Here is an 8,618-nt window from a genome sequence, read left to right as displayed (position 1 = left end):
TGTACCATTTGGGCCTATTGGTTTGTTATTTTAGACTTTTCACTTGTACTTTGATTGTTTCCTCTTCTCTATCAATATATTTGTCTGGCATAATCCTGCCAGCAATTTTCGAAAAAAAAAAGATCTAGGATCCCCATACCTCCCAACTCTTTCTACAGTTGAATTCGCTCACGACGCCTCTTCCTTCGACGTATTTTCTCCGCCTCTTCCTTCGACGTATTTTCTCCATCGTCCTCTATCCCACTCGCCCGCTGTACCCTTGCTCTAGTATACCAAAAGTTTAGTTTTTTTGAATGACCAGAATACTTTTTTGAATTTAATTTCGGAGACGGCTGATGCACGGCTGTGCATCCTTTAAGCAGGCCGCACGCACACTCCAATTATGGAAACCAATAAAATACACTTTCTGTTCTGAGCGTGGGGCAAGCAGCAGCCATGCACGTGCACGAACATAAGCAGATCTGATCCAAGTGATAAGCAATTCAGTTCTTTTGCATAAGCAATTCAGTTGTTTTACACAAACAATTCAGTTCTCTTGCATCACAAATAGTACTACAGTTCCTACTGCATAAGCAGATCTGATCCTAACTTGAACATGTTAATGACTAATGTTGTTACTGCACATCTTACTACCAGATGTTGTTCTTACTAGTTAACTAGGATATATGTTGTATGCACCACTCCTATAGATATACATTTTGCTGCATTAAACCTTCTTGTGTTAGCTGCTGCACATGGTTACTCCTATAGATATAATAACATGTTCATTTTGATGCTTGATGGCCTCACACCTGCAATTAAATAGAAGTACAGGATAAGCACATAGATGATCGTGAGAACTGAGGAAAATGTTTAAATCAACTGAGTAGTTGAGGATGACCAAGCCTCAAATTTCAACTTTCTCCAAAAAGTGGGAAACACAAGAACAGTAGATTCATTAAGTTGAAAAATCGACCATGGAATAAAATACATTTTGTACCATGGACAGTCTCAAGTTTCCAAAACTCTCATGTGTCCATTTTACAGGCTGTAACATTTAGGTACAGTGTTAGGGGGTCATAAAAGTGCAAGTCAGTCTTCGGTCTCATGTGTCCACTGTGTAAATGTGGAAAACTGATAGCTAGAGGTATTATGAAATTTCATGTACTGAACAAAACTGATAGCATGTACTGAACAAAACTGATGGTATTATGAAATTTCATGCACTGGACAAAACTGATAGCATGTACTGAACAAAACTACATAAGTTGGTGGCCTTTTTTGCCTAATTTAGTATAGTATTATTGCCTAACTGGTTTGACTAAGTTGCCTGTTGTCATAATATAGTAACACACACTTATACATAATGTTTTGCATGCAGGTGCAATATGAATCTTAACAAGCTACCGCCAGATTTCGATGAAGATTTCTTAGATGCATTTGATGTGGATTATGTGACCGGCAATCCTACCTTCTGCACTCAAGTGTCTACATTTGCTGAAATTCCTCAGCCTGATGAAGAGCATGTGAACCAGTAGATTTCAGAAGAGGTTCCTACTGTCTCTGAGATTAGACTGTCATTTGAACAAGCAAGGTTAGAGGAGAGGAATGAAGTTTTTCTACGGCTAATCCTGTAGTTGCTAGAAATGAAGTAGCAGAAGAGGAAGAAGAGGTGTGGTCTGCTCCTCAAATGCCACACAATGGGATGTCTTTTGCATCCTTGGAAGAAGCAAAGGAGTACTAAAACTCATATGCAAAGAGAACCAGCTTTTCGATTAGAACAAACACGTCACGCCAGTCTGCAATCACAAGAGAAATGCAGAAGGTGCAGTTTGTGTGCAATAAGGAAGGCTTTGGCAGGAAAAGAAGAGTTGCTCAGCTTGTTGATGCTGTCACTTGCTACTCTGACAATGATGAAGCCGAGGAGGATAGCACACAAGAGGAAGAGGATGAGCAAGGGGAGAACAGGAAGAAGTTTGACCAATGTAAGAAAAGAAAGAGGGAGAAAATGCTATATACAAACTGCAAGGCAAGGATGGTGGTCAAAATCATTGGCTCTAGATTTGCAACGAAAAGACTAAATTGCCTATTGAGGAGCACATTGTTGCCTAAAAATGACACTTAAATTGCCTAACAAATGACACTTAAATTACCTAAGAAAATGGTTGTGTTTTTCTTTTGCGTGTGTGTGATCATACCTTGTTGCCACCATTGGACACCGGTGCACACACTCCTTGAAACCTCTGCCCTCTAGGCTTTGTTGTTGTTGTTGTTGTTGTTGTTGTTGCATGCACAAAAAAAGAGTTGTTATCATTACATTTGTATATAGCAGGAAGCAAAAACATTACGGTTAAATGCCTACAATAGGACAATACAACAGGGGCAACTAGCTCAACAATGTACAACATCCAGTATTTCCATGTATACTTAGAAATCAGAAACTCACATGTAGCAAATATGGTAATGCTGTAGTGGATTGCATTTTCTTAGGCAATTTAAGTGTCATTCATTAGGCAACAATATCTTCTTAAATAGGCAATTTATTTTTTCTGAAAAAGCAAGTATAGTGTCTGTGTTCATTTGCAACCCACAGCCCCAGATGACTCATTGATGGCGTGTAACAAAAAAGTACAATAATATAGATGACTCACTCATGATGAGCGCAGAGGAAAGGTTAATGCAACGGAACCCAAGGTCTCCAAAATCCAGCTAGAAGCTCAACCTTTAGGGGCACCATGCAACTACTCTTATCATCTGCAAAATCCAAGCCTCCCGTGCTCTCCTCTCCCCCAAGCATACACCTAGAGAGACCAAACAACAACAAAGCCTTTTAGTCCTAAGAAAGTTGGTGCAGGTTAAGAGAATAATAAAACAAAATATGTGTTCAAGTAGAAAATGATGAGTACCAAAAAAGAAGATTTTACAATGCATCAAGATTGGATCAGGTCGATTTGTTCAACTCATAGGACCTACTCAGCTGTGCTTTTGAAGCAGCTACAGTAGTTGTTGCTGCTTATTTTCTACTACAAAGAATGGTAAATGTAGGCAGGCTTGCTGTGCTGCTGCAGCAAGCAGTTCCGATAAGCCTGACATATACATAGCAGAGGCACCCAAGTGCATATCTGCTTTGCCCAGTACAGCATATATGTTTGTCACATGATCCATCTTTCTAAATAAATAACCACAAGCCCACAATATTGTCTATGTACGGAAAACCCTAAGTATTTGATTAGGAGGCTCCATATTTCCAAATACACTAGCAGGACTCAAACCATGTGTAATCATGTCGGTGAAAGGTCATCCTGAATTCATGGCACCTTTGATAACATATGACAAGGATCAATTTGGACGTTAAAATTGAACACATCCTACAAAAGTTAGATAACAAATAAAAGAACTCCACTAACAGGAAACTAGGAAAAAAAAGACAGGAGTCACATGGCTGCTCATGATGAGACAAATTAACACACATCAATACAGTCCCAAACTCTGATCTAAAAAACTCATTACTACAGATATCAGGTTGCGTGTTATTTAAATTAACAGGTTAAGATACTTGACATATGCACAAAGATCATCATCCTCCTATTTAGATATGGTTTGATGCAGTAGGCACTTGAAATGGCGACAATAAAATAAGAAGTTGCTACCTGCTAGCTGCAGCTCATGGCCAAACTTTGAATGGCGCTTGACTGGTTTACAATAAGTCCAAAGGATTGCAATACCCCACAAACAAGTCCAGCAATAGTTTATAGGCTAACATGCTTGATACTCTGTACATAGTAGTACATAAACATAAATTTTGAGACAAAAGCAATACTCCATAAAATTGGAGAAAAAAATTGAGCCTTTTTAATTGAACTTCCATTCCTGAATGAGCTGAAATTACTACTGAAAATAGTCCAGTTGCATTTGAATTTGCAAGATTCATTAATTTCAGTTGCATCCCAATTGTATTATTTGAACTCCCTATATGAATCCAGTCACAATATTTGCATATGTATACTTTTCTAATTGACTAGTATGTCGAGTACAAGCTAGTACTACTGTGAGCCCAATTTCATAACTAATGACAACAGTAGCGGTATATTTCAGCAAAGCAACCAATCGGAAATAATTGAGAAGTTCAATAGCCATCCACAACATCTATGTTGACATCTGTGTGCTCCAATTGAAATCATCAAATTGCATCGAGGCTGACAGAGCACTAATATACAAATTGCATCTAGGTCTGTGCAACTCACCAGAGCCCATGTCGAGGAAAGGGATGGACGCAACCAGTATACCGCCGGCAGCAGAAGCAGGAGCGGTAGTGGCATTGAGAGGAAGAACTCGCTACCGCAGCCCAGATACCCCAGCATGTTCCAACCACGGCAACGACGGCGACTTCTGTTGGTCCCACCCACCAGCCGCTGGGAGGATGGGGAAGGAATAGGATTCGGTGTGAGAGCAGCCGAGCCCGAGCAGGCAGGACCGTAGGAGCCAAGAGGCAGCTGGCAGCCGGTAGGGAAAGGGGCAGTGGAGGGCCGAAGGGCCTGCCGGCCGGTTGGCCTCGTCCCTGGCGCAGCAGCACAGGCGGCCTGGGAAAGCTCCGCGCCTCCGCAGCTGGCCAGGCGGGGGGCGGCGACCGGCAGGTCCCTGGCTGTGGCCGTCGGTCGGCTGGGCTCGGCCCCAGGCGCAGCCGCGCAGGAAGGAGCCCCAGCCCCCAGGCGCAGGCGGTGGAGGCCGGAGCGCGGAGGCGGTCGCGCCGTCGCGGTCGCGGAGAAGGCAGATGCGGCGCGGTCGGGCGGGAAGGACTGGGTCGCGCCGTCGTGGGGCAGGGGTCACGCCATCGGGAGGTGGTACGGGGCCGGCGGATGTGAGAGGGACGCACCCCTTGGATTATTTTAATTCTCAGATAGCGGGAGATACAAATAATCCCAAATGTATTGGGTCTAGTGTTTCTCGCATCGAGAGTGAAGGGGTGTGTTTTTCCCACCGCGGACTTATTCTCACCGCTGCCCCTCCGCTCCTTAGTCCGCGCTCGCGACTCCAGCGCTAGGGTTTGCGCCGCCACCATCTTGGGTCGCGCCGCCCCTCCCTGTCTGCTCGTCGGTGACGTTCGTGGCGCCGCTCCCGCTGCTCAGTTGGTAGCTAGCCCTCTCCCCGTCATCTTCCTCGGAGGCGACCGCATCTCTCTGTTCGGTGGAGGCCGACTCCGTTCGTGCTCCCCGTCGCCCTTTCCTCTGCTCCGACTGAAGGTCTCAAACTGGTGCTGGTTCAACCATCCCTTGTTCAAGATTTATTCAGGTACTTGTCTTTGCCGATGTATGGATTGTAGGTTTGATTTATATTGCAAATGGACGAATTATATATGCATAGCATGGTTAGGGGCATAGTCTGTGCTAACGCTGAATGCTTGTGTTTTAGGAATTGATTAGGGATTTTTCTTCAAATGTAATGGTGAATGCTTGTGTTTTACATATTTATTAGTCCATGGAGATCACACTCCAAAAATCCTATGGGTTGAAATTCCTATGCCAATTCCAACTATGACTAGAATTCAATGGATTGAGATCACACTCCAAAATCCAACTGAATGCTATAACATGTTTAGAATGAGAAGGTCAGTTTTCCTTCACCTTCATGACACCTTGATAGAAGATTATGGCTTGAAAGCAAATAGAGGAATGTGTACCAAGGAAGCCTTAGCAATATTTTTGTGGGCATGTGGTGCACCTCAATCATTTAGGCAAGTGAAGAACAAGTTTGCCCACTCATTAGAAACTATTAGCAGAAAATTTACAGAGACACTTGAATGTGTCGTGCAGTTGGCTTTTGACATTGTGAGGCCTAGAGATCCACATTTTGGTTCTATACATCCTAAGATACAAGAAGCTAGATTTTGGCCTCATTTCAAAGATTGCATTGGTGCAATCGATGGTACACATATACCAGTAACTGTTTCATTGCATGAGCAATCTAAATACATTGGCCGCCATGGTTATCCTTCGTAAAATGTAATGACAGTATGTGACTTTGATATGCAGTTCATATTTGTTGTCACTGGTTGGCCCGGATCTGTGCATGATAGTCGTGTCTTATTGGATACTCTAGTCACATACAAGGAACAATTCCCACACCCTCCCGAAGGTATAAATCATTTACATTCCAATGCGTTTTTGCAATGTACAATGATCTGAGGTGTGTTTTAACTAACTTGTATATTAAAAAATGTAGGAAAGTATTATCTGGCCGATTTAGGATATCCTAATAAAAAAGGTATCTTGCACCATATAAGGAACAAAGGTACCATGTTTCTGAATGGCAACATGGTCGTACACCGGTGGGATTGAAGGAGGTGTTCAATCATTCGCATTCAAGTCTGAGAAACGCGATTGAGAGGTCATTTGGAGTCCTAAAGATGAAATGGCGCATTCTCTTGAAGCTGCCCAAATATTCGGTGAACAAGCAATCAAAAATTATAGTTGCTTGTATGGCCCTTCACAATTTCATTAGAGACAATAGCATAAATAATGCTGACTTTCAATTGCATATCCAAGAAGATGGTACAAATGGACCCAAATCCAGCTCAGATGAAGAAAGTGCTTCTGGAGATGACATGGATATGAGTGCTTTGCGTGATGCTATAGCCACAGCTATGGTTGGTTGATTAACTGTTGTATCCATCTCAATTTGTCTAGACATGTGTTAATTTCATGTTGTGTAACATTAGTTATTGGAACAAACTTTTAATTATGCGAACACAAAAAATTAGTACCATAATTGTCTTTAGCTCATATTCAGTGAACAAATGAGGTGTCATCAACTTCAGGGGCATACATGTCATTTTACAATTAGGACAGACAATCTATGGGCAATAATCAGGATTGCCAAACACTCTCAATTGTTTATACGGCAGATTCTTTAGATCGCAGTTTATCAAAAAATCCTGATCAGATTAAAATTGATTGTCAGATAAGCGATCCCAAACAAGGTCAAGATCAGGGAGCTGCGACGACGCCGATGCGGAAGCGGTGGCCTCTGCCTTGGTGAGTACGATTTGCACTCCCCTCCGAGTAAAATCGCTTGGATAGAACGTGCTTTGGAGAAAGAGAGAGAAACCCGAGAGAGGGAACTGAGAAATGAAGATGGGGAGACGAGGGGAACTAGAACAGCGCGTGGTGGCCCGAATTTTTTATTTTTTAGTCCTTTTTTTGAAAAGTTTTCATAAATATGTCCCTAGAGGAAAGATTTTTAAATCTGCTCGGCACCATCATTGCTGGCGCCGAGCTATTGGGCTAGACGCTAACGTGACGATGACATGATAGGTAGCTCGATGTCATAGATCCTAGCGCCGAGCTGCTTGCCATGTCACCGCCACGTTAGTGTCGAGCCCAATAGCTCGGCGCCAGCACACTGGTGCCGAGCTAAAGGTCCAGATTTCAAAATCTTTCCTCCAGAGACATATTTGTGAATTTTTTTTTTCAAAAAAAGCTAAAAAATAAAAAATCTGGGCGCGGTGGCTCTTTGTCTAGCTACTGGGACGCGCGTCGGTGGCAGTAGCCGTGCCAAACGATTAAAACACGATCGGTTGGAACAAAGTCTTTATCTTTAATTTCCACTAGGCAGCGTGCCCGTGTGAAAGGTCCTTGTTTGGTTTTGGTAATTGAGTGACAACTTAGGTGGACTAATTGTGTTTATGTGAGATACACAGGTGATTAGTCCACAGGTACATGTGTGTGAGCAACATATGCCATAAAGGTGAAAATGGCTTGGAGATGTTGCAAAGCTCACACATGTGATGATGAAGGAGCTTAAATGCACATGAGACATGACATTGAGTCATGTGATCAAGGTGGAGAAGATCAAGACAAGACTTGGCTTGATGGACCGGTTGCAAGCGTGAAGGGCAAGTCGAAGGCTTTGAAGTGATGGACCGCGTGGCGGTGAAGCTTGAGCAAGACTTGGCGCCGATGGACGATGGCAACGGTGAAGAGCAAGTAGAGTCAAGATTGATGAATCAATATGATCATGTGATGATATGAAGTGGATCATATCATTGTTGATCGTGTTGGTGCATGTGTTGCATCGACATTGGAGGAGATGGAATGGAATGCGCAAGGCAAAGGTATAACCTAGGGCATTTCATTTCACCGGTCATAGGTGTGTAGAGAAGTTTATGATCGGATTTAGGATAGATGGCCGTACTATCAAGAGGGGCAAACTTGTTTGCATATCGATCATCTAGTGCCACTCGAGTGATCTAACTTTGCATTGTCGCTAGGATCGAGTGGCGTGGCAAGTTGAGTGGCTAACATCCTTTGGGAAATGATTGTGAAAATGCTAACACACTTACACATGGTGGTGTACACTTGGTGGTGTTGGCACATTTACAAAGGAGGTGGTGTTTGCAGGGGTGAGATGGGTTTGGATTCGGCGCTTTCGGGAAAATGGAATGTCTATTTTCTATTGCGCCGGATGTAAATTCTTGGTGGTTAGCACATTGGTGCAAGGGTGAAGAAGTTAGAAGTGAAAACGAGTTGGTCGCGAAGATGCCGGCGTCGGTCAACTGACCGGACGCTGGATCTGAATGCACCGGACGCTGGAAGGCTGTGTCCGGTCAGGCTGACGTACGGTGACGCAGAAGCTGAAGTGTG

At 43.3% G+C, this 8,618-nt stretch overlaps 1 long non-coding RNA gene and 1 pseudogene across 2 annotated transcripts; one reads left to right on the top strand and one right to left on the bottom strand.

Moving 5' to 3' along the window:
• Window positions 1-491: 491 nt before the first annotated feature.
• On the bottom strand, window positions 492-4,842 carry LOC136529346 (uncharacterized). Of its 2 annotated transcripts, XR_010777265.1 has the most exons (5): window positions 4,224-4,842; window positions 3,630-3,752; window positions 2,631-2,780; window positions 2,178-2,234; window positions 492-791 (listed from the first exon to the last, which is right to left on the bottom strand). It is a non-coding gene; the product is annotated as an uncharacterized lncRNA (long non-coding RNA). The 2 variants fall into 2 exon arrangements; XR_010777264.1 differs by having other exon boundaries at window positions 2,178-2,780.
• Window positions 4,843-5,510: 668 nt separating this feature from the next.
• Window positions 5,511-6,631, top strand: LOC136526655 (protein ALP1-like; annotated as a pseudogene).
• Window positions 6,632-8,618: the final 1,987 nt, after the last annotated feature.

The sequence above is a fragment of the Miscanthus floridulus genome, chromosome 19 (assembly GCF_019320115.1).
Source record: "Miscanthus floridulus cultivar M001 chromosome 19, ASM1932011v1, whole genome shotgun sequence".
NCBI lineage: Eukaryota > Viridiplantae > Streptophyta > Magnoliopsida > Poales > Poaceae > Miscanthus > Miscanthus floridulus.
The sequence above is the reverse complement of the archived record's forward strand: the minus strand, read 5'-3'. Positions and strand labels throughout refer to the sequence as shown.